The sequence below is a fragment of the Gorilla gorilla genome, chromosome 12 (genome assembly GCF_029281585.2).
Source record: "Gorilla gorilla gorilla isolate KB3781 chromosome 12, NHGRI_mGorGor1-v2.1_pri, whole genome shotgun sequence".
Taxonomy (NCBI): Eukaryota; Metazoa; Chordata; class Mammalia; order Primates; family Hominidae; genus Gorilla; species Gorilla gorilla.
The window spans coordinates 113236384-113263890 of record NC_073236.2 but is presented as its reverse complement, the minus strand read 5'-3'; the positions used below and the strand labels follow the sequence as shown (position 1 = coordinate 113263890).

The window sequence follows — 27507 nt, the reverse complement described above, 5'->3', positions numbered from 1 at the left end:
ATTTAAATCTTCGTGTTCTTTCCCCCATCTTCTCATGAGAGACATTTTTTTTTCTCCCATTCACATTGCCTGGGGGAAAAGCAGAATTGTGAGAGCGTGAGGGAAAAAGCTAGAAGCAGCCTACGCTCCTTTTTTACTAACAAATCAGATATTTAAGAATCAGGGGGGAAGGTGAGGGAAGCAGAGTCTAAAGTTAATAAAAGGACAGATGAGGAAGACAGGGAGGAAGCACCATGTCACCAGGGAGCCTGAGTGAGGGTCTCCAGACGGTACCAAGAGCATCACCATTGCCAACCCTGGGAGCACTACTCACTGCCCAGGGGAGGAGGGGGAGGAGCCACATGGACCAGCACAGCCTCATTGTGGGGCAGGGCACCCATCACAGCATCCAGTCCTCAGGGACTGCCCAGCAGAGTGACAGCTGCTTGTGTCCCAAGGCTTTGCTGAGCCCCATCTGAATTGCCCTGGTAGAGAGGCATCCTCCATTTCCAATGACACAAGACACCAAAAAGCTCCCCAGAAAAGCGGGTGAGCGGCCTTGACATTCAGAGAGCGGAGGGTTGATGGGGGTGTGGGAGGAAGTCCCAGCACTGGTTCTCGGGCAGGGTTGGACAGCAGTCATCCTGCCCTTTTGCGATTTGCATTAGATGCCCTGATGCTCCAGGTGACACCTGATTTCAGGTGCTGCTACATGGACAGGTTCCTGTGAACCTAGTTCTTCCCTCACTGATCCGGTGTTGCCTCAAGGCCTTGTAAGGCCTCATTTTCTGCCTCAGAACCTTCTGTATCAAATAGACCCCTCAGGCTATGGTTACACACAACCCCGAAGTTCAGAGCAACACTGACCTTCAACCAGTGGGGCTGGGAGCTGGTAGAGAAGCTCGTTCACCTGTATTTCTGGGTGACAGCTCTGGAGGGGTTCTGTGGCTTCTCAGCAGGTTCTGGTGGAGTCAAGGCCTTTAGACACCTGGAGGTGACCTAGACACACCTGGACGCCCACCTGGGCTTCTCCTCTTTCCCACCTCTCTCTCCCCAGCCCCTCACTCCTGCTCTGGTGTCAGCTCTCAAAAGCCCTGGTTTCAGGCTGGGCGCAGTGACTCACACCTCTAATCCCAGCATTTTGGGAGGCCCAGGCATGCAGAACACCCGAGGTCAGGAGTTTTAGACCAGCCTGGCCAACATGGTGAAACGTCGTCTCTTCTAAAAATACAAAAATTAGTCAGGCATGGTTGTGCATGCCTGTAATCTCAGCTACTTGGGAGGCTGAGACAAGAGAATCACTTAAACCTGGGAGGCGGAAGTTGCAGTGAGCCAAGATAGCACCATTGCACTCCAACGTGGGTGACAAGAGCAAAACTCCATCTCAAAAAATAAAAATTAAAAAAAGCCCTGGTTTCAGGTTCTGCTTTGGTGTGACACAAAGTCACACGAAGGCTAAGTCACCCCGGTACTGTTAAGAGCCTCTGGGGACGCTGCCCTGCTACTTATGCTGAAAGTGGGGAGCAGCTATTTGAGAAGGGGACTCCAAAAACTTGCTTTCTGATTTGGGTAGTTCTGAATTTCTAAATCTAAAATGTCACAGACAAACCTTAGAGGTCATCTTGTTGGACTCCTTTGTTTAACAGATGAGGAGACTGAGGCTGGAGAGCCTTACCAACCAGCATGTGGAGCTGACGGCAGAGCTGGCTCAGGAGCCGGCTCCCTGGCTCCTTATTCCCCAGGGGCCTCTCAGAGCTGCTTGTTGGAGGTCACAGAGCCGGTTTAATTCGATCCCATCTGTGGAAATGCCTTGTAAACTGTGAAGCATCATAAAAATGCTATTTGTCATGATGTGTGCCAGACCTGGGACTGGAACCCAGATCTGCCGGCTCCCTGGACAGCAGAAGACGGCATTAGATACAATTGCTTATTTTCATAGTCTCACCCTCAGACACTTGCTGACTAAAAGTCCTCTCTCAGCTGCCCTGACTGCCAAGCGCTCCCTGCACGGCCTTCTGCTGGGTGCCCGGGGCTTGGGGTATGGCCATCTGCTGTCCTTGTCCATCTTTTATTCATTTATTCAAAAAATTATTTACAAGTCTTTTAAGGTACCCCGGGTAATTTGCTAGTGCTGGGGATAAAGTGGTGACCAAGACAGACACGGTTCCTGGCCTCAGGGAGGTTAGAGTCTAGTAGGGGAGAAAGCGAGGCAATGATCTCTCAATTAACGAAGAAGACTGTGCTGGGCGCTATAAGCAGAGTGGAGGATGCAGTGATGGTGAGTTATCAGGGGCACCTAACCAATTATGGACGTCCAAGAAGCTCCCCTGAGGAGGGGCCATTTAGCTGGGACCTGCAGAATGAGCAGCAGAGAGGCAGACATGGGGGGAGGGTGTTTCCTGGCAGGAGAAGGGCACGTGTGAAGGCCTGGGCAAAGGAGCTCCTGGTGCTGGCAGGACAGAGAAGGCCCAGTGGATGCAGTGTGTTCAAGGTCGAGAGTCAGGAGAGACTGGGAGGGGGCTTGGGGCAGCCCAGGCAGACCAGTGGCTCCTTGAAAGTATATCTTCAAAGCTTTCTGTTAAAAGCAGTGGGAAGTCGTTGGAGGATGTTCTGCGAAGAAATGACATCATCCAATTTTTGTGTTCAAGGGATCATTCTGCCCACAGGGTGGCTGGCCAGCATGTTGGAAGGAGGCCAGCATGGCTCTAGGGGACTGTGAGGGGACTACTGAGTAACCTACATGAGGGCACAGTCTTGGGGACAAGGTTGTGGCTTCAAGAAGGGGAGGATGACTTCATGTGTCATTTAAGGTGGAATCGGCAACATGGGGAGATTGGATGTGGGAGGGGAGGGAGCAGGAATTGTCACGGTGACCCTGGGGTTTCTGACGTAAGCAGCAGGATGAAGGGAGGAGATGCAGATCTGGGTAGAAGAACAAGATTTTGGACGTGTTGAGTTTGAGATATCTGTGTGGCAGCTGCATGGAGACGACAATGGAGCACTTAGATATGTGGGGCTAGGGGCTCAGAACAGAGCTCTGGGCTGCAGACAGGCATTCGGGAATGTCCAGGAATGTTTAAAGCCATCATTGAGATCAGCCAGAGATCTCAGCAGTGGCAGAGACATGGTTCCTGCCCTCACAGAGCTTACATTCTAATGGATGGATAGAAGACTTCACTTTCTGCAGTGTCAGAGTAGCTCCTTAGAGGCCAGTACTCCCACCAGGAATGAGCTGGATAAAGTCCAAAAGCTGTCTGTTGAGGGCAGCCAGGCTGGAGAGGGCAGGGTGCCCGGGGGAAGGGAAGCCTGTGGGTAGCCTCAGAGCCACTCTTCCCCTTGAGGCATCTGCTGATTCATGAGCAGCATGGGGGCCAAGAGGCTAAAGCCAAGCAGAAAGTGTGGATAAGAAGCTGAGAACTTGAGTAGGAGACTTTGGCAATTTCGAAGGGCTGGGAGATAAATTTGGAGTTCAAACTTCAAGACAAGCAGACCTGGGGGCCAAGACGTCTGGGGAAGAGAAGCACGTGGAGGTTAGCTTCTAAGGCCCCTTTCTCTGGAAGGCATTCACGGATCCGTAAGCAGCACCCAGCCAAGGAGTGAAGCATGGCTAAGAGACCGGGAAGCTGAGCAGAGTTTTTGGCAGTCTCGTGGGGCTTGGAAGACAGACTTGGAATTGAAGGCCCACCAAAGAGGAAGAACCCTAAAGAACAAGCCAGACTTCCAGCGAGAACCTCAGATGGGTTACACACCAGGAGGCAGGGTGAGCTGGAAATAGAGTGGCCTTCAAAAAGCCTGACAGCTTCAAACCAGCTCAACTGCAGCCTGGATTACGAATGACCTTCCCTTCTCTAACTGCCTTCCGGAAAATGAAGTAAATCCTCCATGATGAAGGACAGCATCAGTTGGAGCCAAAAAGTATCTCCGTCATAGAAACAGCCCTGCAGGTGACCCAGATACTGGAGCTCCCTGACACAGACTTCAAAATAAGTGTGATTAACATAGTTAAGAAAACAGATGACAAGATGGAGAATTTCACCGGAGAACTGGAATCTATGCAAAAGTATCAAATGGAAATTACGGTGGAATGGGTAGAATTTGGAAATTGATAGTCTTAAAGAAGGGCTAACATTTTTCCATACAGCTGGGAGGAAAGACATCCCAGGGGGAAGTAGGTGTACCAGGAAGCCCCACGGTGGCAGCCTGAAACAGGATGGATTGTGTGGCGGGGCGAGGCGGTGGGGGAGAGGGACAGGGGCAACAGTGTTCCGTGGAGGAAAATTCAAAAAAAGGACAGTTGGAACCACATTATGCTGGAACTTGAATGTTGGATGATGAAATTAGAATTCTGTTCTGCAGACGGAATGAACAGTAGTTACGTTTGTCTGTGTCTCTGCTTTTAGTTTGTCTCTGGGTCAATTTAGTAAAAGTAAAAAGTGATACAGTTTAAGTTTTTTTAAAAATTACTTTTTTTTCAAACATTAGGAGATACAATAGCTGTATCAGTACTTAAAGCACTTTGATCTGCTTCTCCATCCCTCAAAAGTTTCATCTTTTTGGCTATTTGTTTTTTCCAAAAACTATGTGATGAGCCTATATTACAGTTTCGGACTGTAAGATTCAACTTTTAAACAAATTTTGTTATTGAGCAAGACCTTTTCAGCTGGTTTGTTTTGTCCTTCCTTTACTGACCTTGTAAACTACTTAATTGCGAAATGTGGTTTGTCTCAGAGTGCCTCTTAACATTGTATTCTTTAAAACAGGAGATTTTTCCATTGCATGGGAGACCAACAGCAACATCTTCCACACACCAAGCAGGGTTTGTCTTTCCACTTACTTAGAGACATATGGTTTTCATCAGTCACTTCTCTCTTCTTGGCAGCCACCACGGCAAGGATTTAAATTTTATTTAGCAAATGGCCCACCCCTCTCACACCAAGCCCCTATTTGCTCTTCTCCCTCTTCCTCTGTCTCGCAGGATCCCGCCTCTATTCCCATTCCCAGAGAGCACCAATCTGCCTGCCAGGCAAACTCAATCAACTGAGTTGCCTCCATCAGCCACCCCTGGCCAGCAGAGCCGGAAGCAGGAAATCAGCCCAAAGGCCTCTGGGAGTTGGAGCAGACTGAGCTGAGTCTGAAGCACCTCTAGAGGAGAGGGTTCCTGAATCTCAACTCGTTGGCCAGCGGGAGCTAGTCTTCACTGCTGCAGGGACAGGGCTGCAGGCAAGGCCAGTTTTGGGCCTGGAGGCTGATGACGTTTGGGATGTTCGCCCCCAGTGCTGATGCAGGGGGGTGGCCAAGCTCCAACCCCTTGCACAGGCAGCCCAACCTCTGCTCCCATCAGTTCCTATCCTTCCTGGAGTCACTGGGAGGAAGACACAAGCCTCCCACCTTAGTCACCTTTTAGGTTAGCAGTGAAGTTTGGGAACCCTAGCCCATCTGACCACCCTTCCTCCTGAGGCTATCCGAGCCGCCTTATATGTAGACAGACAGAGGTACCTGAGTCCTGGTGAAACTGCTGGAAACTAGGTGGTAAGAGACCTCAGTTGCCCAGTATCCTTACCCACCGAATTGACTGCAAAAATGATCATTTCTACCTCCATCCCCACCATTTACTCTTGTCTGGCACCCTGCTCTCCCACTCGGACCAATGCGCCTGCCCCTGCATGGCCCTGATTCTCCTCTGGCCTCTCTTTAGTCCATTCTGCACGAAGGCAGCACGATCTTTAAAAACAAATCAGATCATGTCAGGCCCCCACAAAAACCTCCTTGATGGCTTTCCATGGCACTTACCACAAAATACCGATACCTTGCTATGGCCTACGTGCACCTGCCTGTCTCTCCAGCCCCATCCTGAGTGGCTCTCTGCCTCACCACTGCACCCCAGCCACACTGACCTCCCTCCATTCCTCAGGGGGCCACCATCCTGGACACCCCAGGCCAGGAGCTGGTGCAGCCTTCATCCCTCCAGCTGAGGCAGCACAGCCTCTGCCCTCGCAGGCCACCTGTCTCCAGGCACCATAGTGAACTCCTACCAGAGGTAAGGTCATCCCCTTCCCAGGACTCCATTGTAGCTCTCTGGGCCTTATCGAATCCAGCCCCTCCTTTTTCAGATGACAGACAGAGGCCCAAGTAGGGAAAAGAGGTTGTCCAGCACTTGGAGTGAGCTGAGAGCAGAACTGGCCTGTGTCTCGCCTCTCAGAGCAGGCTTCTTTTTCTTCTGCAGGCTGCCTGCTCAGAAACCACGGGGCAGCCCAAGGAGCAGGCTGTAGTTTGTGCAACCCTTGAGAGACTGAATTCCAGTCTGACTACTTCCACCCTGGGCCCAGGACACAGTGCAACTCTGGATGAGGCAGGTGAACGTGTCTGGAGTGCTTCTCATGAGCCAGGTGCTCTGCTAGGTGCGGGGGACTTGCCAGGGCTAGGGACCCTGGGTCTGAATCGCACACTGAGAGACCCTCAGCCACACAGAAGCAGGGTGGCATGGGAGACTGACCCCAGACAAGCAGCAGGGCCCTAAGATCTCCCTGGAGGAGAGAAAAGAGGGCCTTCTTATGGCTCAAGGTAGCCTGTGGCTGATACTCCAGCTTGGGAGGCAGAACGGGGACATAAGGGCTTGGGCTATTTTGAGAAGTCTCGTGTACTGGGGAGGTAGGGTGTGGCTAGGGAGGTGCTGACAAGTGCAGGATGGAGCCAGGTGGGGTAAGATTTATCCAACAAAGCAGGTGGGGCCGATGGAAGCGTCTCTGGGCTATAGTTAAACTTGAGCAACAGAAAAGAAAAAGCTGCTATTTAAACAACCAGCAAAATTATTCTAGCTTCTTCTGCCTTCTAAGGGGGTGGTATAATTCATATCAAAAGGATGATGCATTTTTACATGCCTGTAGAGGCTGCTAGGGAAAGGAGTTATGACGGATAATTTGGTAGTGTTAAAGGAAAAAGTAATTTCAAAGCTGGTCTTTAGCGGGTTTCTAAGCAGACAGAGATGGGCCCAGATGCAGTCTGGGGTGGGGGATGGGGGCTGACTACTCCACAGGAGAGAGGAAAAGGATGCTATGGGAGTCTGGCTGTGTGTGTGTGTGTGTGTGTGTGTGTGAGAGAGAGAGAGAGAGAGAGAATGAGTCTGGTGGAGGCTGGGCCTCAAGGAGGCAAAATGGCTCATGGAAGCGGGGAGGTGGGTAGAGGACACGGCCAAAGGAATATCAACCTTAAGGTGTTTTCTGTGCTAAAATGCAACGTAACTCTCCCAATTACACACAGGAAAAACATGTTTCATATGCCTTATGCTAGAGCTACTTGGAGGAAATCAAGGAAAACAATCTATGTTTTACATTTGTCTTGATACAAGGCAGAAATGATAGCAGCCAAGGGAGGGAGCGAAGGAGGGAGGGAGGGAGGGAGGGAGGAAGGAAGGAAGGAAGGAAGGAAGGAAGGAAGGAAGGAAGGAAGGAAGGAAGGAAGGAAGGAAGGAAGGGGAAGGGAGCGAGGGAGGGGGGAAGGAAGGAGGGAAGGGAGGAAGAGAGAACTGGATTTCAGTAGAAACAGGATATCAGAGTAAAAGGTCCCCAGAGTTATTGCAGGAAATCTTGTGTTTTCCTCTATTGTGGGTTGAGGGCTTGATCTATTTTCTCTTGGATGAAAAGCAAGGTGGCCCTATAAGGCCACAGGGCTTAGAACACCAAAATGGCAGACACTTGGGTTTTAGTTTTGTGCATAACTTACTAAGTGATCACCAAGAAGAAGAGCAGAACTTGGGGAGGTTCAGGGCAGTTGCTATGGGGCAGGAGGAGATTCATCATCTAGGAGTCTAAATCCAGGTCTGTTCTGTCAAAGGCAGGTCCTCAGGTCACCTTCACGAAGGTGATTATAGAAACCCTTGTAGGATCCCGCAGGAAATAGGCATGCTCTTCCCTGCTTCCCACGCACATGTGTGCACCCACCGCCCACACCCCCTCCACCCTGGCCCCCCCGCAAACCACCTCAGCTTAGATAAGGATAGGTCTGACTCTGTGTCTCCCCTGCCCTCTTCCTTTTGCTGTTTCTTAAAGCAAGAAAAGTGGCTTTGAAGCCACTTTTAAATTATGGATCAACTCATTAGCAGCCAGTTAAGATGACTGAGTGGTTTCCTCAGTATTTCAGGGCAGCCTGGGATCCTTTTGGCTGTAAATGAGGACACATTCCTTTCCCTACCACTTAGAAACAGGTCGCTCAAGGTGCTGACCTCAGAAATCCCCACGTTCAAGAAAAGTTGCTTTGTTCTTTTTCTTCTTCTTTTTAAAAACAGAGATGGAGTCTCACTATATTGCCTAGGCTGGTCTTAAACTCCTGGCCTCAAGTGATCCTCCTGCCTCAGCCTCTAAAATTGCTGAGACTACAGGTGTGGGCCACCATGGCTGGCTTGCTTTTTTCTTTATAGAAGTGTAGCTACTTCTTGGGAGGGGCACTTGAGGGATAAAAGAGTACAAATTGGGTACAATGTATACTGCTCAGGTGATGGGTGAACTAAAATCTCAGAAATCACCACTAAAGAATTTATCCTTGTAACCACAAACCAATCGTACCCCAATAACTATTGAAATTAAAATTAAAATTTAAAAAAAAGTGTAGCTACTTCGAATCATGCCTGGCCCTGACCAGGGTGCCCTCAAAAGGCCTCACCAACATCCAACCCAGGGTATCAACTTTATATCTCGATTTCTTCAGAGAAGAGTCCATCATGTACTTTACTGCAATACAAGCCTTAGAAAGCAGGGTTCCTCAGGGAACTAGTGTGGGCATCTCCATCCAGAGGAGGATGACCAGGGAGGAGGGGGATCTAGAAACCATCTCAGAAGTAAAATGAATTTGGGATTTTTTTTTTTTTTTTTTTTTGAGATAGAGTCTCACTCTGTTGCCAGGCTGGAGTGCAGTGGCACAATCTTGGCTCACTGCAACCTCTGCCTCCTGGGTTCAAGCGATTCTCCTGCCTCAGCCTCCCGAGTAGCTGGGATTACAGGCACAAGCCACTATGCCCGGCTAATTTTTGTATTTTTAGTAGAGATGGGGTTTCACAATGTTGGCCAGGATGGTCTCGATCTCTTGACTTCATGATCCCGCCTGCCTCAGCCTCCCAAAGTGCTGGGATTATAGGCATGAGCCACCGTGCCCGCCTGAATTTGGGATATTGAGTCTAGGGAAGAGCCAATCGGGAAGAACATGCAATTATTAGTGAGGACTCTCACTCCTAAGTGAGAAAAATCCAACCAAGTAAGTTAAGCAAGAAAAAAATGTATTGGCTTATGTAAAAGGGCAAGTCAAGTAAGCTTCAGGAATGGCTGGATCCAGTAGCTCAACATGTCCTCAGGGTTCTCTAAGTCTCTCTCTCCTTCACCTGACCGTTTCTACTTGGCATTATCTATGGCTGGATCTTGTACCTCAAACTAAATCCCTGGGGCTCTGTCTCATGCCATCTATCAAACATTTTCTCTCCACGTGGCAAGAAGCCTTCTTGGTCACCAGTAGCACTAGATTCTTATCCTATCAGCTTAGAGACCCCACCAGAATGAATTGGTTTCCTCTAGAAGCTCTTTTGGGAAAGTCCTAGGCCCAAACTTGAATCACAGCCCTGTCCCTGAAACAGCACCCATTGCCTAATCAGGCATTCCTGTTGGCCTGGCCTGGGTCATGAGCACACTCCCTGGTTTTGAGAAGACTGCAGTCAGCTCTGCCTTTCACATGAAAAAGGTTCCCCACAGGAAAGAGGGGTTCTGTTGCTGCAGCAGGGGTGGAAGAGGTGCTGGGCAGATAAAAACAGCAGATGTCCACTGCAGCTGTCTATAAATTCATGAGAAATCCTGGGGTGTTTCCCTGTAATGCAAGTTTGATCACATCACCATCTTGCTTAATATCTTTCAGGGGCCTACAAGGTAAGTTCAGCTTCCTTCAAATGGCATGCAAAGCTCTCCAGGCTCTGGCCCTGGCCCCCTGCTCAGGTTCACCTCCAACCACTCTCTGCCCACCCGCCCCCCGGTCCCTGGCACATCCCACCCAGAGCCAGTCAGGCCTCACTCTGTCCTCCCATGTGCCAGGCTTTCTCCTAATTCTACAGCACACCCAAAGGCAAATTAAGAAAAGTTTCCTGAAATCTGAGGGGGAAAAGAAAAGTACACACCAGAGTGCAACCTATAACTGTTCTTAGAAGTGGCTCTGCTGAGAGCACCTAGCCCAGAGCTAACTTCAAAGCCATGGCCGGGTGCAGTGGCTCACGCCTGTAATCCCAGCACTTTGGGAGGCCGAGGCGGGCAGATCACTTGAGGCCAGGAGTTCGAGACCAGCCTGGGCAACATGGCAAAATCCCGTCTCTACTAAAAATACAAAAATTAGCTGAGTGTGGTGGCGCATGCCTGTAATCCCAGCTACTTGGGAGGCTGAGGCATGAAAATCGCTTGAACCCAGGAGGTGGAGGTTTCAGTGAGCCAAGATCGTGCCACTGCACTACAGCCTGGGCAACAGAATGAGACTCCATCTCAGAAAAAAAACACAAACCCACAAAGTCCTTCACAGGCCCCCTCCCCACCTCACCCATCAGCTGCCTGGAGCTGGAAGGATAAATCTCCTCCCACCACCAGGCCTATCCCCTTCCTTGGAGTCCAGGTCTAAGCAACTCTCCCCACCTCCCCAGCCCCAGGAAGTGTTTTTTTCCTCTCACTCACATCTAAGATCTGCCTCCCAAGCCCTCTTGCCTGCACCAGAATTAGCCTCTTTCTTGCATTACTGATAATAAGGATATCAAAAAAATGATAATAAAATACTGGCTAGGATATTTCCCCAAAGCTAGGATGGGCAGGTTAAAATAGCACCTCAGTGGGACACCAACTCCCAGGTCCAGGATGGACCGAGCAGAGCCCTGTCGGGCTCATTTGCACTTTTTCTCCAGCCTGAGCTGAAGAAGTGAGCCCTTCTCTCCCACATTCTTCTCCACCGCAGCTCCTTATCTTGTGCAAACAACTGATCCCAGAGTAACATACAACATTGCAAGGACACATCAATTTCAGGCATAAGATAGTCACATTCCAAATTAGGAGATGGTGGTGCTCTAAATAAAACAATCCTCAGAGACATAATTCAACAAATTCATTAAATGTATATTACTAAATGGTATTAACATCTCAGACTAAGTAATCCCCTTTAGAGGCCCGTCAGTGCTTTCCCATACTCCCCAAGAATGATAGGTAGACCCTGGCTGTTTTATACTAGCCTAGCTCAAAGGATCAACTCTAGTGGTGCATTCCAAAACAAAACAACATCTTCCACAAAGCATTCTAGTCTCCACCTGAAAAGGCAGACACAGTTTATGTTCCTAAAATGTCATTTTTTCAATTAAAAAAAAAGAGAAAAACATCAATTTACTGTAAAGTAACTTTTTAATTCCATAACAAAGGACAACAAGGAGAGAGAGAGAAGGTGAAGGTTTGACTTCAAGATTTTGTTGTAGGAGACCTATTAAGACATTCAATCAAAACTAAAATTTAATCCGATATGGGAGTTTCCCAAACCTGTTCCAAACAGTGAAATGTTATATAATTGTAATGTTTTATAACATTTTATATAAAACTTCAGTTTAAAACATAGCTAAGCTCAAAAGCAAGAAAAAGAAAATTTCCAGGTACCAGAAATGAAGCAGAAACCTGTAACCACAGAGGGTCAGAAAGGGCAAACCCCCAAAAGAGTAGGAGAATAGTGAGATAACTCAATAAGAAGGCCTTAATAAGTCAAGGCACTTACAGGATTCCTGTGAAAAATAACACCTATTGAAGATGAGCTCACACACAAAAATTATAAAACAGATGGGAAAGTCCAATGCCAAGATAGATATTCTACTGACTCTGCAAATGGAATAACTAACATCAATGGAACTAGAGACTAAAAAGTGATCTGAAAAGGACCTTAAGTTTGATTAAGAGATGAAAGAGATAAAGGAGATTCCCATATAACAAGAATAGAAAATTATAAAATAAGAACAAGAAAATAATGTCTAGCTATAATAGTGCATTTTTCTCTTTTTCCTTGCTGTTCTATCTCATTTTGCTTCATGTATTTTGAGTCAGCTTTCTTATTAAGTGCATGTACATTTAGGATTGCTATGTCCTGTTGATAAATGGATCCTTTTGTCACTGTAAAATAACCTTCTTTTTCCTTGGAAATATTTTTTACTCTGAAATCTGCTTTGTATGATAGTAATATAGCCACTCCAGCTTTCTTTTGATTAATATTTGCAGGACATATCTTTATGCAATTTTTCTCTTTTGACTTATTTATGACAATATTTAAAGTGGATTTCTTGTAGGTGGTATATAGTTGGATCATGATTTAAAAAAAATACAACCTGACAATCTATGCCTTTTAATTGGGGTGTTTAGATCATTTACATTTAATGTGATTGTTGATATGGTTGAGTTTAAATCTACCATTTTGCTATTTGTATTCTAGTTATCCCATTTCTTCTTTGTTGTTTATTTCTTCTTTTTGAGTTACTTAATATGTTTCATGATTCCATTTATCTTAGGTTTACTTTATTTCTCAGATATCACATGATCTATTTATCATAGATGTATCTTATTCTTTTTAACCTCAGTCTAGTATTCCACAGTGTGGATATACCATAGCTTATTTACCTATCAATAGAAACTTCAATATTTTTTCAAATTTTTATTGTTATGAGAAATACTGTAATTAATACCTTTATGCATGCCTCTTTGTTTTTTGTTTGTTCATTTGTTTTGTTTTTTGAGACAAGGTCTCACTCTGTCACCCAGGCTGGGGTGCAGTGGTGTGATCTCAGCTCACTGCAACCTTTGCCTCTCGGGCTCAAGTGATCTTCCCACCTCAGCTGGCCAAGTAGCTGGGATTACAAGTGCATGCCACAATGCCCAGCTAATTTTTGTATTTTCTATGGAGACAGGATTTTGCCATGTTGACCAGACTGGTCTCAAACTCCTGGCCTCAAGCAATCCACCTGCCTTGGCCTCTTAAAGTGCTGGGATCACAAGCATGAGTCACCATGCCCAGCCATGCCTCTTTGACCCTCTGTCAGTATTTCTGTAAGATCAAGTCTCAAAAGTGAAATTTCTGAGTCAAAAGATATGCATATATTCATTTTGATGAAGGCTGTTAAGTTCACTTCCAAAAAAGAGGTATCTGTTCTTCTCACTAATAGCATTTTCCTACATCCTTGCCAACCTTAGGTAGAATCTTTTCTTTCTTTCTTTCTTCTTTCTTCCTTCTGTCTTTCTTTCTCTCTCTCTCTTTCTTTCTCTCTGTCTCTCTCTCTTTCCCTCCCTCTTTCTCTTTCCTTATTCTATTGGAGGAGGGGCTGTCATTACTGTTTAATTTGTGTGCTTCTGGTGGTATTAAACGTATTTACGTATATTTATTCACCATTTGTACTTTTTCTGTAAATTGTCTGTCATTGTGGGCTGAATTATGTCTCCCCAAAATTTGTATGTTGAATCCTTACCCCCAGCATTTCATGATATAACTGTATTTGAAGATAGGGCTTTTATTTTTATTTTATTTTCTTATTTTTATTTTTATTATTGAGACAGAGTTTCACTCTTGTTGCCCAGGTTGGAGTGCAATGGCGTGATCTTGACTCACTGCAACCTCCACCTCGGGGGTTCAAACAATTCTTGTGCCTCAGCCTCTAGAGTAGCTGGGATTGCAGGCATGCCACCACCCCCAGCTAATTTTTGTATTTTTAGTAGAGACTGGATTTCACCATGTTGGCCAGGCTAGTCTTGAACTCGTGACCTCAGGTGATCCACCCACCTCGGCCTCCCAAAGTGCTGGGATTGCAGGTGTGAGCCACCATGCCTGGCCAAGATAGGACCTTTAAATATGTAATTAATGTAAAATGAGTCATATGGGTAGGCCCTATTGCAATATAACTGGTGTTCTTATAAGAGGTTAGGACACAGACTTGAGCACACACTGAGGAAAGACACAGCAAGAAGGCAGCCATTTGCACACCAAAGAGAAAGGGCTCAGAAAAAACCAAACCTGCCAACATCTTGGTCTTGTGCTTGCAGTCTCCAGAGCTGTGAGACAATAAATTCCTGTTGTTTAAGCCACCTAATCTGTGGGATTTTAGATTATGGAAGCAAACTAATACACCTGTCCATATACATTGCCCATTTTTCTTCTGGACTCTCTTATTACTTTATAAGAGCTTTTTATATGTTAACAATAACAACCTGCCAGGCGCGGTGGCTCACGCCTTTAATCCCAGCACTTTGGGAGGCTGAGGCGGGCGGATCATGAGGTCAGGAGATCGAGACCATCCTGGCTAATACGGTGAAACCCCATCTCTACTAAAAATACAAAAAAAAAAAAAAATTAACCAGGCGTGGTGGCACATACCTGTAATCCCAGCTACTCGGGAGGCTGAGGCAGGGGAATCACTTGAACCCAGGAGGCAGAGGTTGCCGTGAGCCGAGATCACACCACAGTGCCACTGCACTCCAGCCTGGGTGACAGGGTGAGACTCCATCTCAAAAAAATAAACAAATAAATAAATAAATAACAACCTTTGTCTAGGGCAATTATATAAGTTATCATCCAAAGCGACACACTTTGAGAGTGACAAATCCTAAGCCAGATGGAACACCAAGCCAACGAGTATAAACTAGAGGAGTCCTGAGAAAACTAGAATGTGTGGTTACCCTATTGTCTGTTATATTTGCGCTGAACTTTTCTCCAAGTATATTAATTACTTCAAAACATTTTAATAGATGTATTTTTAATACAGTATAAAGTTTACAGAAGCATCGAGTAAAAAATACAGGGTTCTCATATATCCCCTGCACACTCCCCAACCCCATGCATGCACACACTCCTATTATCATCACCTTGCATTAGTGTGGTATTTGTTACCATTAATTAACAAGTATTGACACATTTTTATTAACTAAAGTCTATAGTTTACGTTAAGGTTCATTCTCTGTGTTGTACAACTTTATGGGTAATGACAAAGACATAACGCCCTATATCCACCATAACAGTATTATACAGAACAGTTTGTCACCTTAAAAATGTTTTGTACTCCATCTATTCATTCCTCTCACTTTCCCCTGTATCTCTAGAGACTACTGATCTTTTTACTGTCTCTATAGTTTGCCCTTTCCAGAGTGTCATATCATTGGAATCAAACACCATGTATCCTTTTCAGACTGGCTTTTTTCACTTAGCGATCCACATTTAAAGTTCTTCTATGTCTTTTCATGGCTTGACAGCTCCTGTCTTTTTAATGATGAATAATATTCCATTGCACTGATGTGCCACAGTTTGTTTATCCATTTTTCTATAGAAGAATAATATCTTGGTTGTTTCCAACTACTGGTAATTACAAACAAAGCTGCTACAAACATTCATGTGCAGACTTTTGCATGGACAAAGTTTTTAACTCATTTTGGTAAACACCTAGGAACACAATTGCTGGATTGGCCTGTTTACCTTTGTAAGAAATTGCTAAACTATCTTTCAAAGTGGCCCTACTGATAAAAAATATTAGTCGGGTGTGGTGGTGCATGCCTGTAGTCCCAGGTACTCAGGAGGCTGAGGCATGAGAATTGCTTGAACCTGTGAGGCAGAGGTTGCAGTGAGCCGAGATCATGCCACTGCACTCCAGCCTGGGTGACAGAGTGAGACTGTTTAAAAAAAACACACACACACAAAATGGCCATGCTATTTACATTCTCACTGACAATAAATGAGAGTTCCTGTTGCTCCATGTCCTAACCAGCACTTGGTGTTGTCAGTGTTTTGGGTTTTAGCCATCTTAGGTGTATAGTGGTAGCTCATTGTTGTTTTAATTTGCAAGTCCCTAGTGGTATATGATGTTGGACATATTTTCATACGCTTATTTACCACCTGTGTGTCTTCTTTATTTAGGTGCTTATTCAGAGCTTTTAAAATTGGGTTTTAAGTCCTTTTTGTATTTTGGATTAAAGTATTTTATCAGATATGTGTTTTGCAAACATTTTCTCCCACTCTGTGGCTTGTCTTTCATTCTCTTAACAGTGTTCTTCACAGAGCAGAAATTTTTAATTTTAATGAAGTACAGCTTAGCAATTTTTTCTTTCATGAATCATGTTTTTTGTGTTATATCTAAAACATCCTCACCAAACCCAAGGTCACCTAGATTTTCTCCCATGTTATCTTCTAAAAACCTTGTGGTTTTGAATTTTGCTTAGGTCTATGATCCATTTTAAAGTAATTTTTGTGAAGGGTATAAGGTCTTTATCTAGAGTCATTGATTTTGCATCTGTGCCCAATCGTTCCAGCACTATTTGTTGTAAAGACTACCTTTTCTCCATTAAATTACCTTTTCTCCTTTGTCAAAGACGAATTGGCTATATTTGTGTTAGTCTATTTCTAGGCTTTCTATTCTATTCTATTGATCTATGCATCTATTCTTTCACCAGTACCATACTATTTTGATTACCATAGATTTACAGTATCTTAAAGTCAGGTAGTGTCGGTCCTCTGACATTGTCTTCCCTCAGTATTGTGTTGGCTATTCTGGGTCTTTGCCTCTCTATATAAATTTTTAAATCAATTTGTTGAAATCCACAAAATAACTTGCTGGGATTTCTATTGGGATTGTGTTGGATTTACAGGTTAAGTTGGGAAGAACTGACATCCTTTTTTTTTTTAATTTTTTTTTTTTTTTAGTATTTGTTGATCATTCTTGGGTGTTTCTTGGAGAGGGGGATTTGGCAGGGTCATAGGACAAAAGTGGAAGGAAGGTCAGCAGATAAACATGTGAACAAGGGTCTCTGGTTTTCCTAGGCAGAGGACCCTGCGGCTTTCCGCAGTGTTTGTGTCCCTGGGTACTTGAGATTAGGGAGTAGTGATGACTCTTAATGAGCATGCTGCCTTCAAGCGTCTGTTTAACAAAGCACATCTTGCACCGCCCTTAATCCATTTAACCCTGAGTGGACACAGCACATGTTTCAGAGAGCACGGGGTTGGGGGGTAAGGTTATAGATTAACAGCATCCCAAGGCAGAAGAATTTTTCTTAGTACAGAACAAAATGGAGTCTCCCATGTCTACTTCTTTCTACATAGACACAGTAACAATCTGATCTCTCTTTCTTTTCCCCACATTTCCCCCTTTTTCTATTCGACAAAACCGCCATCGTCATCATGGCCTGTTCTCAATGAGCTCTTGGGTACACCTCCCAGACGGGGTGGCGGCTGGGCAGAGGGGCTCCTCACTTCCCAGACGGGGCGGCGGGGCAGAGGCGCCCCCCACCTCCCAGACGGGGCAGTAGCTGGGCAGAGGCGCCCCCCACCTCCCTCCGGGGTGGGGCAGCCGGCCGGGCGGGGGCTGACCCCCCCACCTCTCTGCCGGACGGTGCGGCTGGCCGGGCATCTTAATAATATTGAGTCTTCCTATTGATGAACATGGAATATTTCTCCATTTATTTACCAGGGTTTTCTTTCCTCAGAGTTTTGTAGTTCTTTATACAGATCCTGTATATATTTTGTTAGATTTAGGCCTAAGTCAGCCTGTCTTACTTACTTCCCTCTCCTCCCTCCCTTCCTCCCTCTCCTCCTACCTTCCTTCATTCCTTCTCTTTCTTTTTTTCTGTCTTTCTTTCTTTCTGGTTCTAATGTAAATGGCATTGTGCTTTTAATGTCAAATTCCAGTTGTTAATTGCTAGTATATAGGAAAGCAATTGGCTTTTATATATTAACCTTGTATGCTGCCCCTTGCAATTATTTATTAGTTAGTTTTTTGTCGATTCTTTGAAATTTTCTACATAGATAATCACGTTATCTGCAAACAAAACTATTTTGTTTCTTTCCAATCTGTAAACCTTTTATTTCCTTTTCTTATCCTATTGCATTAGCTATGTCTTTCAAGACAATGTTAAATAGGACTGGAGAAAAGCAACATTCTGGTCTTGTTCCCAATCTTAGGGGGAAAGCATTTAGTTTCTCACCATTAAGTATGTTAGTACCAATTATTTTCTTAAAATGTGGAAAGCAATAAAAACTAATTTAAAATATTTAAAATATGTCTTTATATTTTCCAGATTTTGTGACTTCTTTTTTTTTTTTTTGAGATGGAGTCTCGCTCTGTCACCCAGGCTGGAGTGCAGTGGTGCGATCTCGGCTCACTGCAAGCTCTGCCTCCCGGGTTCACGCCATTCTCCTGCCTCAGCCTCCTGAGTAGCTGGGACTACAGGCACCGGCCACCACGCCTGGCTAATGTTTTGTATTTTTAGTAGAGATGGAGTTTCACCGTGTTAGCCAGGGTGGTCTCGATCTCCTGACCTCATGATCTGCCTGCCTTGGCCTCCCAAACTGCTGGGATTACAGACATGAGCCACCACACCTGGCCTTTTGTGCCTTTCTTAAAAAGGCCTTCCCTACTCCAGGGTTATAGAAGTACATCCCTATATGTTCTTTATTTTCTTTTAATAATTGTATAGGTTTGTTTTTTATCTATGCCTCTTTAATCCATCTGAAAATTATTTGGTATGTGATGTGAGGTAGGGATCTGCAGCAGATAGATACTATATGATGGCTGGCTCAAAATTCATATCGGTGCCCTTCTGGTGTTTCCTCCTGTATTGCAGAGATTCCCCTCATGCTAGGATTCCAGATGTAATGAAGAGTCTCCTGGCTAGATGCCTTTGGGATTCATCACAGCTCCAAGCCAATGACTGAGCACAGAGAGGAAACTAGGGCATAGCCAATTCTTCCCACCAAGAGACTTCTTTATGGGCAATCTTTGTGGTGACCAAGACTTTCCTCAGAGCTGCACCAGAGTCTGAGGCCTTTTCTGACCAACCTTCTTCCTTCTCTCTTTCTTTTCACAGGTGTCATAACTGTGTCACAGTCAGAAGACTTTCCCTACTACTCCTGCTCTGTTCCTGCTTTACCTTGCATGGGCATTATCACAACACATCTCTTACCCTCTTAAACTCTATCTCGATGTCTGCTTCCTAAGGGACCTAAGCAGATACAACTCACATGAAGCTTCAAGTTATTTGGAGAGAAAGGTAGCACCACCTCCATTTTATTAGCTCAGATCCTGGTTAGAGGCGGTGTGGTCTCAGAACAACATCCATGGCAAAAACTTCCTACTATCTGGCAGCTTCCAGATTGTAGCAGACATCAGCTCCATCAGTGACTCAGTTCTGCACTGTGTCTTTGGAAGTTGTTCTGGTAAGCTCAACCTAAAGTCTTTTTCTTCAATGCCTCCTACAATCCTGTCTGCTATATGTACCTTCCATAAATTCCTTTCTGATTAAAATATTTAGAATAAATTCTCTTTGCAGGAAGCAAAGCCATCACCAATATATTATCTAAGTTAATTTTTTCCCAAGTGGGAAATCTATTATTGTCCCCAAACCATTGCTCCCAAACCATTTTTGAATAGCCAGTCCTTTTGTACTGGTTTAAAAATGCCCCTTTAGCATACACTACATTTCCATGTATCTGTTTCTTTACTGTCCCATTGATTGAATTATACCAACATCACTCTGCATTCATCACTTTACAGTAAATATTTGTATGTGGAAGGGCTGTTTCTTCTTCATTGTTCTTGCTGTGTCAAAATTTGTTTGGCTATTCTTGTGCATTTTTTTCTTCTAAGATGACTTTTAGAATTAGCTTGTAAAGTTACATTTTTAGAACTCTTGTTAAGTTTTTATTGGGATTTTACTGAATTTATAGATTAATTTTGGGAGAATTTATGTCTCTACAATATTGGATCATGCCCAAGGCCCATTTGTATTGGGGACTGGCTAGATGGCTTAGGAATAGGCCTGAAGCTTGAAGGCACACAGACTGGTGAGCAGGCAGTTCCAACGCAATCAGATTATTGCCTCAGTACCCAGCGCAAAAGTTCCAGAGAGAGCCCCCAGGATGTCCTGGGAGAGTCCAGAAAGTCTTCACAGACATAGAGGCAGCATTTGAGCTGAGACTTGAAGGATGACTAAGATTTTTCTAGGGAGAACAGTGGGAAGTGTGTATCCCAGGAAAAGACAGCATGAGAAAAGGTACCCTGGCATGGGAAGACCTGGAGTGTTTGGGAAACCACAAGTTGTTGTGGATCACTCAGGCATGCAGTGGCAAGGGAGTAGGGTGAGGTGGTGCCAAAACAATGATTGATTTGGCCAGAAGGGTAGTCATTTGACGGCCAACGTGTGTGCCAGGCACTGTCTTAAGCACTAACTTATTGAACATGTACAACATCCCAGTTACAAAGCAACTGTCATGATTCCTATGTTAGAATGGGACGACATAGTTAAAGAGAAGTCAGCTGGCCGTGGCAATCCCAGCACTTTGGGAGGCCAAGGCAGGAGGACTGCTTGAGCCCAGGTGCTTGAGACCAGCCTGGGGAACATAGTGAGACCCCTCTACAGTTTTTTTTCTTAATTAGCTGGGTGTGGTGGTGCACACCTGTAGTCCCAGCTACTTGGGAGGCTGAGGTGGGAGAATCACTTGAGCCCAGGAGGTCGAGGCTATGGTGAGCCATGATTGTGCCACTGTAGTCCAGCCTGGGGGACAGAGCAAGACACTGTCTAAAAGAGAGAGAGAGAGAAGTTAAGAGACCGTCTCAAAGCCATGTGGCTAGAAAGTAATGGAAGTAAGACTCAAGCCCAGGGATGTGGGCCCAGGGGCCATCCATCTTCTTATCTCTACACTGTCTGAAGAGCCTCATAGGCTGAGCCACAGAGCCCCGGCCCATCAATCCCAGTGCTCTGTTGCCCACAGATGCACAAGGATGAGGCTGTAGAGTCTGACGATACCCTACAAACAAGATTTGCTAAACCAGGAAAGGAGAGATGTGGCAATTCCTCCTGTAAGAGGCTCATTTAAGCAGCAGCCTCAGGAGAGATGATGTCTGGGGAGACACGTGATACTTGAACCAAGGCAGCTGCCAGGGAATAGAGAGGAAAGGCTGGAAAAGAGGCTATCAGTACTCAAACCTCAGACTCAGACTCCAAATCAAATCTGCTTTTCATACCACACTGTCACTCATTCATTCATTCAGCACTTACTAAGCCCTTACTGGGTACCAGGCTGGGTGCTGGCTGCCAGGATACATCCTGCTTCTGCCCTAAGGCTAGACCCAGAGCTTAAAAAGGTGACTGATCAGAGCTATCCCAACCACACCACATGACAAGAAGGCCCAGGATGTGGCCGACTCCCCTGGCTTCCCACAACACCCCACCACAGCCTTCCCTGTCCACGTGGGGCTCGAACTCTCTGTCCCCTCCTAGTATAGAATGCCTGTCTCCTTTCTTCTCTCTTTCCCTTCTTCCCTTCCTCTCTCCCTCCATCCCTCCCTCCCTCCCTTCCTTTTATTCATTCAACAAACATTCACAGATTGCTGGCCTTTTGCCAGACTCCAACTAGGTGCTAGGGAAGCAAAGATGCAAGACAAAGCCTTATCTGAAATGATTACAGGAAAGAGAAACAGAAATAGCCATGGGGAATCTGTCTGGGAACCATAGGGGCGCAAAGGGTCTCAAAGGGTACTGTGGTGGTCAATTCAGAGTTGGCGGGGGCAGGGGAGCATATTTTTGCAAAAGAAGCAGCTTCAGCATCACTGAGGAGGTGTGAAAAAGCCTGGAATGTTCTGGAAACTGCAAACATGGGGTTGGGTTTTAAAGGCTAAGCTTTGGTCTGGAGGCACACAGGCAGAGTTTGGCATTCTGGCTATGCCACGTACAACCTGTGTAGCCCATGTGAGTTATTTAACTTCTTTGAAACTATTTTTTTCATTTGTAAAATGGGGATAATAATTTTCATTTCACAGGGTCATTGTGAGAATTAATTGAGAATATTTATCCCACAAAATATCTTTTGGACACCTCCTATACGCCAGACACGGCTCCAGCCTGGGAGTGCACAGTTAAACAAAATAGATCAAGTCCCTGCCCCCATCGGGCTCATATTCTGGTGGAGGGAGACAGACAGTGAACAAATGAAAGTATAGCATCATGTCAAGTAGTGGTAAGTGATTGCAAAACAGCAAACTGGGTGTCTCAGGTTGGGCTCCCCAGGAGCAGCCCCTGAGATGAGGATTTGCTAAGGAAGTGCTCACAGGGGCCGCTGGTAAGGGACTGGGGAGGAAGGGGAGGGGGAGTGAGGAGGCCCAGCAGGCATTCGGCCTGAAGTCGAGCCCCACAGAGGAGGCTTCAGCCTGATCTCACAGGAAACACTGGCATGGTCCCAGCCTTCCACACCCCCACATCCTTAGTCACTGGTTAGAGGGCACCCAGGGATGTAAATTTCCAGGCTGTTCTGGTGCCTGCAGGGAAAGCAGGCTCCAGTAGCCCAAGGATGGGTCTCTAGAGAAGGTGGGAGAAGGGAAGGAAGGAGGAAGGAAGAAAGGAGGGAAGGAGGGAGAGAGGGAGGGAGGAAGGGAGGGAGGGAAGGAGGGAAGGAAGGAAGGAAGGAAGGGAGGAAGGAAGGAAGGAAGGAAGGAGCTAGAAGTTTCTTCCTAGAAGCTCAGTAGCCCTTGCTCTTGTCTCTGCTGAGGGTAACGGGGGGCTGCCTGTGCTCATGGGGAGAGGCTGAACTTTTAAATCAGAAGGCGCAGGTTTGAAGCCTGGTTCCCTTGCTTCCTGGCTGTGAGAGCCTTGGATGCACAACTTAGCCACTCCTAACCTGAGGGAGGGAGGGAAGGAGGGAGGAAGGGAGGAAGGGAGGAAGGAAGGGAAGGAGGGAGGAAGGAAGGAAGGGAGGAAGGGAGGGAGGAAGGAAGGAAGGAAGGAAGGAAGGAAGGAAGGAAAAGGAAAGGAAGGAAGGAGGAAAGGGAGGAGGGAAGGAAGGAGAGATGAAGGGAAGGCAGGGGAGGGAGGGAGGGAGAGAGGGAGAGAGGAAGATGAGCAGGGCCATGGGGATTCTGGAGCTGGATTCAGCCCCGGCCCATGAATCCCAGTGCTCTGTTGCCCACAGAGGCCCATGGATGAGCCTGTAGGAAGATCTAGCTCTTCAGGGTTTGCTGGTTGACAAAATGTCAGTGACTTACATTTACAAATGCTTTGGCATGCCCAAGACAGTTTCATATAACTTGATGAACTGGAAGAGCAGGTAGCGTTATTTTTATACCTTCTCTCCTCAGGGTGGACAAGTGGTGGTTGCCCCAGTAGCCATCCTATCCCCTCCCACTGGGCAGCAGCCATGCCCTGCAAATAGGACAGTCCCACCCCAGTGCACGGGTCTAAAGGCAGTTTGATCCAGTGAGAGAGATGCAGATGGGGAATCCAGAGATCTGGGATCCAAAGTCCAGCTTGGCCATAGCTGGCTGAGTGACCTTGGGCTTGTCCATTCCCCTCTCTGGGCAACAGTTTCCTTGTCGGTCACATGAGGGGCTTGCGTCACTGACAGGTGATCTGTAACATTCTTCCTGGCATTGGGATGCTCTTATTTCTGAGAATCTAAATTGCCTGGCCTGTGAGAGGGCAGCTGAGGGCCGTGGACAGAGTCTAAGGTGAAGAGTACAAAGATCCTGGTTCAGACTTGGGCCCCGCTTAGTACCTCTGTGCCCCTCAGAGCTTCATTGTCCTCATCTACAGGATGAAGAAAAGTCATTCTTGCCCAAATTACTTTCCTGAGTGAATAAAGGAATAAAAGATGATAGAGCTGCAGAAAATGTAAAATGTTTACTCTTATTAATCATTTGTGAGCATCGGCTCAATCGGGGCATTGTGGTGAGAACCTTACATACTTTATCTAAGCTCATTACTGAGACCTAGAGGTAAGAACTATCCCCAGGGTTGTGCAGGGAAATGCTTAGCAGCCAGCCCGCCGGGGAGGAAGGTCCTGATTTGTAGTGTTTGCCCATTTCTGCGGTGTCAATGCTTCCACTTTGACCCTTTCCAAGCTAAGCGGCCTCATGTTACTTAATGCAGAGCTGGGGAGAAATGCATACAATTGACTTTCTGGAGTGTAAAAGAGTCAGCTCCAGTGCATCACTGACTGTATCCACTTTATTGATAAGAAAGCGGATTCAGAAACATGTCCAAATTCACAGTCAATACTAGCAGAGTCAGGATTGAAACCCAAGCCTGACTGCCTGGAAGCTCAGTGGTCCCTGCTCTTCTATCTGCTGAGGGTAACGAGGTGTACTGTGCTCATGGAGAGAGGCTGAACTTTTAAATCAGAAGGCGCAGGTTGGAAGCCTGGCTCCCTTGTTTCCTGGCTGCGAGAGCCTTAGATGCACCACTTAGCCACTCCTAACCTAAGGCCTCAGTTTTCTCATCTGTTAAATGGGAGAGAGTGAGTGCCCAGCACACACAGTTTCTCTGTGACTCCAGTGAATGTGGCCATGCTTTGTAACAGAGAAACTCACTTTGTAAGCAACAGTACCTGGCGCCTCACCAGTGGTGAGGAGCTGCTCACCCAGGGAGCCTGTCTGCTATGAGGACGCTGCTTCCAGCAGGACTTGGGGCCCCCAGCCCACCTCCCTGTGCCCAGGGATCTATAGCCGAAGGCCGGTAGAAACATCTCGGAGCTCCTGCTTCAGCCCCACCATGGAGCTCCGCTCCCTTGATTCCCAACCCCTAACATTCCAGCACAAGTCCCTCCCTTCTGCCTCTCCCCAGGAGTTAAGCCCAGCAGAAACCAGAATGCTTCTCAGAGCTGCTGGAATCCTGTGCCCCATAAATCAGGATGCTGAGCTGTGAGACCAAAGGAACGCTCTGGAAAAGAAAGTCAATCACCTGATGATTGTGTTTAAATAGCATCTTATGAACTCAGACTTACCCATGGTATCAAACTGCCTTCTGCCACCATCACCCCCAGTAAGGATATTTGGGGCTCAACCCTCCTTCTCTTGATGCTCAAGCAGCATGGGGTGCAAAGGGCCCTGCAGCAGGGCCCAGGGCTCCTGGAAACCATGGCCTGCTCTGTGACATGGCCCAGAGGGAGCTCAGGTACCCTCTTGAAACCTGCACTCACCCGGCCTGGCTGACTTTGACAGAGGGAGACAGAGGTCTTTGGGGAACTTTTGTAAGAGGGAGACATTGTGTTCTCTCTAGAAGCCAAGATTATCCCCAAAGCCAAGATTATCCCCAAATCACATGAGTTTACACACACGCGTGCACACGTGCCCTTACACACAAACACATACACACGGGTGCACATGTGCACACACATTCACCTACATGTGCCCACACTCCCATCTATTCATCCTGGAGTGCCCTGGGATTCTGGAGATGCAGAGGTGCACGTTGTGATGTTGACTGTGGTTCTCAGAAGAGGCAAGAAAGAGATTTTGGGGTGACCCAAATCCCAGCAGAGCCCCTAGCAATGCAGAAGGGGGAAGAGTATGGACTGGAGACTGCAAGAGAACAAGAATCAGGAGAAGGGATTCCTGAGTGAAAGAGGTTTCTGGAGCCACCTCGGGAGGGGCAGCTTACCTGCAGCTGGCTTCTGGGCAGAACCTGGGCAGCAGGCACTTTGCAAAGGGCAGGTTTGACCTGGAACAGAGAGAAACAGACCTAGAATCTGGGAAAGAGACCATTTTTTCTGAGCGACTGGGAGAACTCTGAGAAAGGACTGATCTGGCCTTAGATCAAAAATGATGGAAGGAAGCGCAGGCTGTGATGAGGTCTGGAAACCCCTCCAATGTGCTGGGACAAGCAACCAGCCAGAGTGGGTCGTGTGGGCCAAGGCTCCTCTTTGCCCTGGCTTGTGTGTGATGTCATCCAGAGCTTTCCTTTAAGTATATGCCCAGGGGGTGGTCTGTACATAGATGAGCTGGGGATGTCAGGGTCAAGGGACAGGGGGTGGGGGGCAGGGGGCAGAGTTTGGAATCTGGGGTGGCCCTGAAAAGTTTGTCATGTCCTCTTGGTATTAAGTGGGGTGGTAACAGGCATTGAGAGTGGTTCTCGCTGTGGGAACCTGAGCTAAGAAGAGGTGATTAGTGGGGTAGGGACAGGTAGTCTAGTAGGTCAGGTAGCATCAACTAAGGGACCTCCCAGGTGACATTGTCCTGGTGAATTGACCATTATCCCAGACAGGGCCAATCAAGCTCCAAAGAGAGGGGAACCTGCAGACCCTCCTTGGCCAACGTGTTCAACCCTTATGAGGGCTTGGAATGCCCATTCCCCACCTCCCAGGCTGCCTTAGCCTGGCACAAGACCCCCTAGATGGCTGGAGCTGTGAGTACGGGGTCTGTGCAAAGTCTTAGGGCCACCCCATACGGCCTGGTGGGCCCACTAACCTGCTGAGACCACGTTAGAGCATGTGGTCTGGACCCTGGGGCATTTCTAGATTCAAGGCCTTCCCCTTACAGTGTTGGACAAATCCTGTACCCTGTAGCTCAGGGTTACCTTTTTCTCCTCCCAGATTCATCACCCCCACACCGGCGAACCTCGGTGGGTGCTGAGAACACTCTCAAAGGCATGGGTCCCACAGTTACAGACAGCCGCTGGGCCACCTTCCTCGGATGCTGAGCTTAAGTCTCTGAGGGCAGCTTCTGAGAGTTGCCACCCTGGTTCTGCCCAGGAAAGGAGCCTTGGCCTCTCCAGAGGCAGATGTGGGATCCCTTAGAGATTGTGGCTCTGCACCAGCAGAAGGGTGGGGCTGGTGAAGGCTCATTAGACGTCCTTGTCCACCCCATGTGCTGCATAGATGAGGAGCCTGAGGCCCACAGAGAGGACACGGTTACTCCTGCGTCCCAGAGACGGGTTCGGGGCAGATCTGAGGCTGAACTGGAGCTCCTACTGCCCATCTTTTCTATCAAAGTTCATGCTGCTGTCCCCAAGACCCTGCTCCAGATACGGAGCTGCAGAAGCTTTCCCGAGCCTAGGCGAGGGCCTGGCCCACTCTACTTTCCCAGGATGAGCGTTGGTGAGGGCCAGGGTGAGCTCTGGCCGAAGCAGGAAAGCGCTGTCTAAACACGCTCTGGGGCCTGTGCGTCTGGCTGGCTGTCCCCCGGGCCAGGTGGGCCTCTGACACACAGCAGGAATTTTCCACTGGCGCATCCTCTGGCTGGTTGGGATCCAACGCATTTTTGAGCCTTTTTGTTTCACTCCAGTTGTCTCCCCTGCCCCATGAAGATGCACCCTGGGGGCCAGAGTGTGGGGGCCATGAATCTTCAGAGAGGCTTCAGGAAGCCCCCCTTCTATGACCCAGAAGCCATCAGTCAGTACCTAAAATACAGAATGAAGGAAAGGAAAATCACTCTTAATAAATCTACATAGATAGTGAAATTAAAGTTCAGAGAGAAGGTGACATGTCCAAGGTAGAGCCAACACAGGTTTGTCTAAGCCTGGCTCCATCCTGTTTCCACTGAACCAGTTTCCCAAGGTTAAGAGCCAAGGTCACCGGAAGACACTGCAAGGGGGAGTTTCAAAGATGAAGCTGTGGCCAGGCGCTGTGGCCCACGCCTTTAATCCCAGCACTTTGGGAGGCCGAGGTGGGCAGATCACCTGAGGTCAGGAGTTCGAGGCCAGCCTGGCCAATGTGATGAAACCCTATTTCTACTAAAAATACAAAAATTAGTCGGGTGTGGTG

The 27507-nt window shown here is 47.0% G+C and overlaps 1 long non-coding RNA gene across 1 annotated transcript; it reads right to left on the bottom strand.

Annotated features, from left to right (window-relative positions):
- LOC129531532 (uncharacterized) lies at positions 1–27134 on the bottom strand. Its single transcript, XR_008676762.1, has 3 exons — positions 26322–27134; positions 25407–25466; positions 1–69 (listed from the first exon to the last, which is right to left on the bottom strand). It is a non-coding gene; the product is annotated as an uncharacterized lncRNA (long non-coding RNA).
- Positions 27135–27507: the final 373 nt, after the last annotated feature.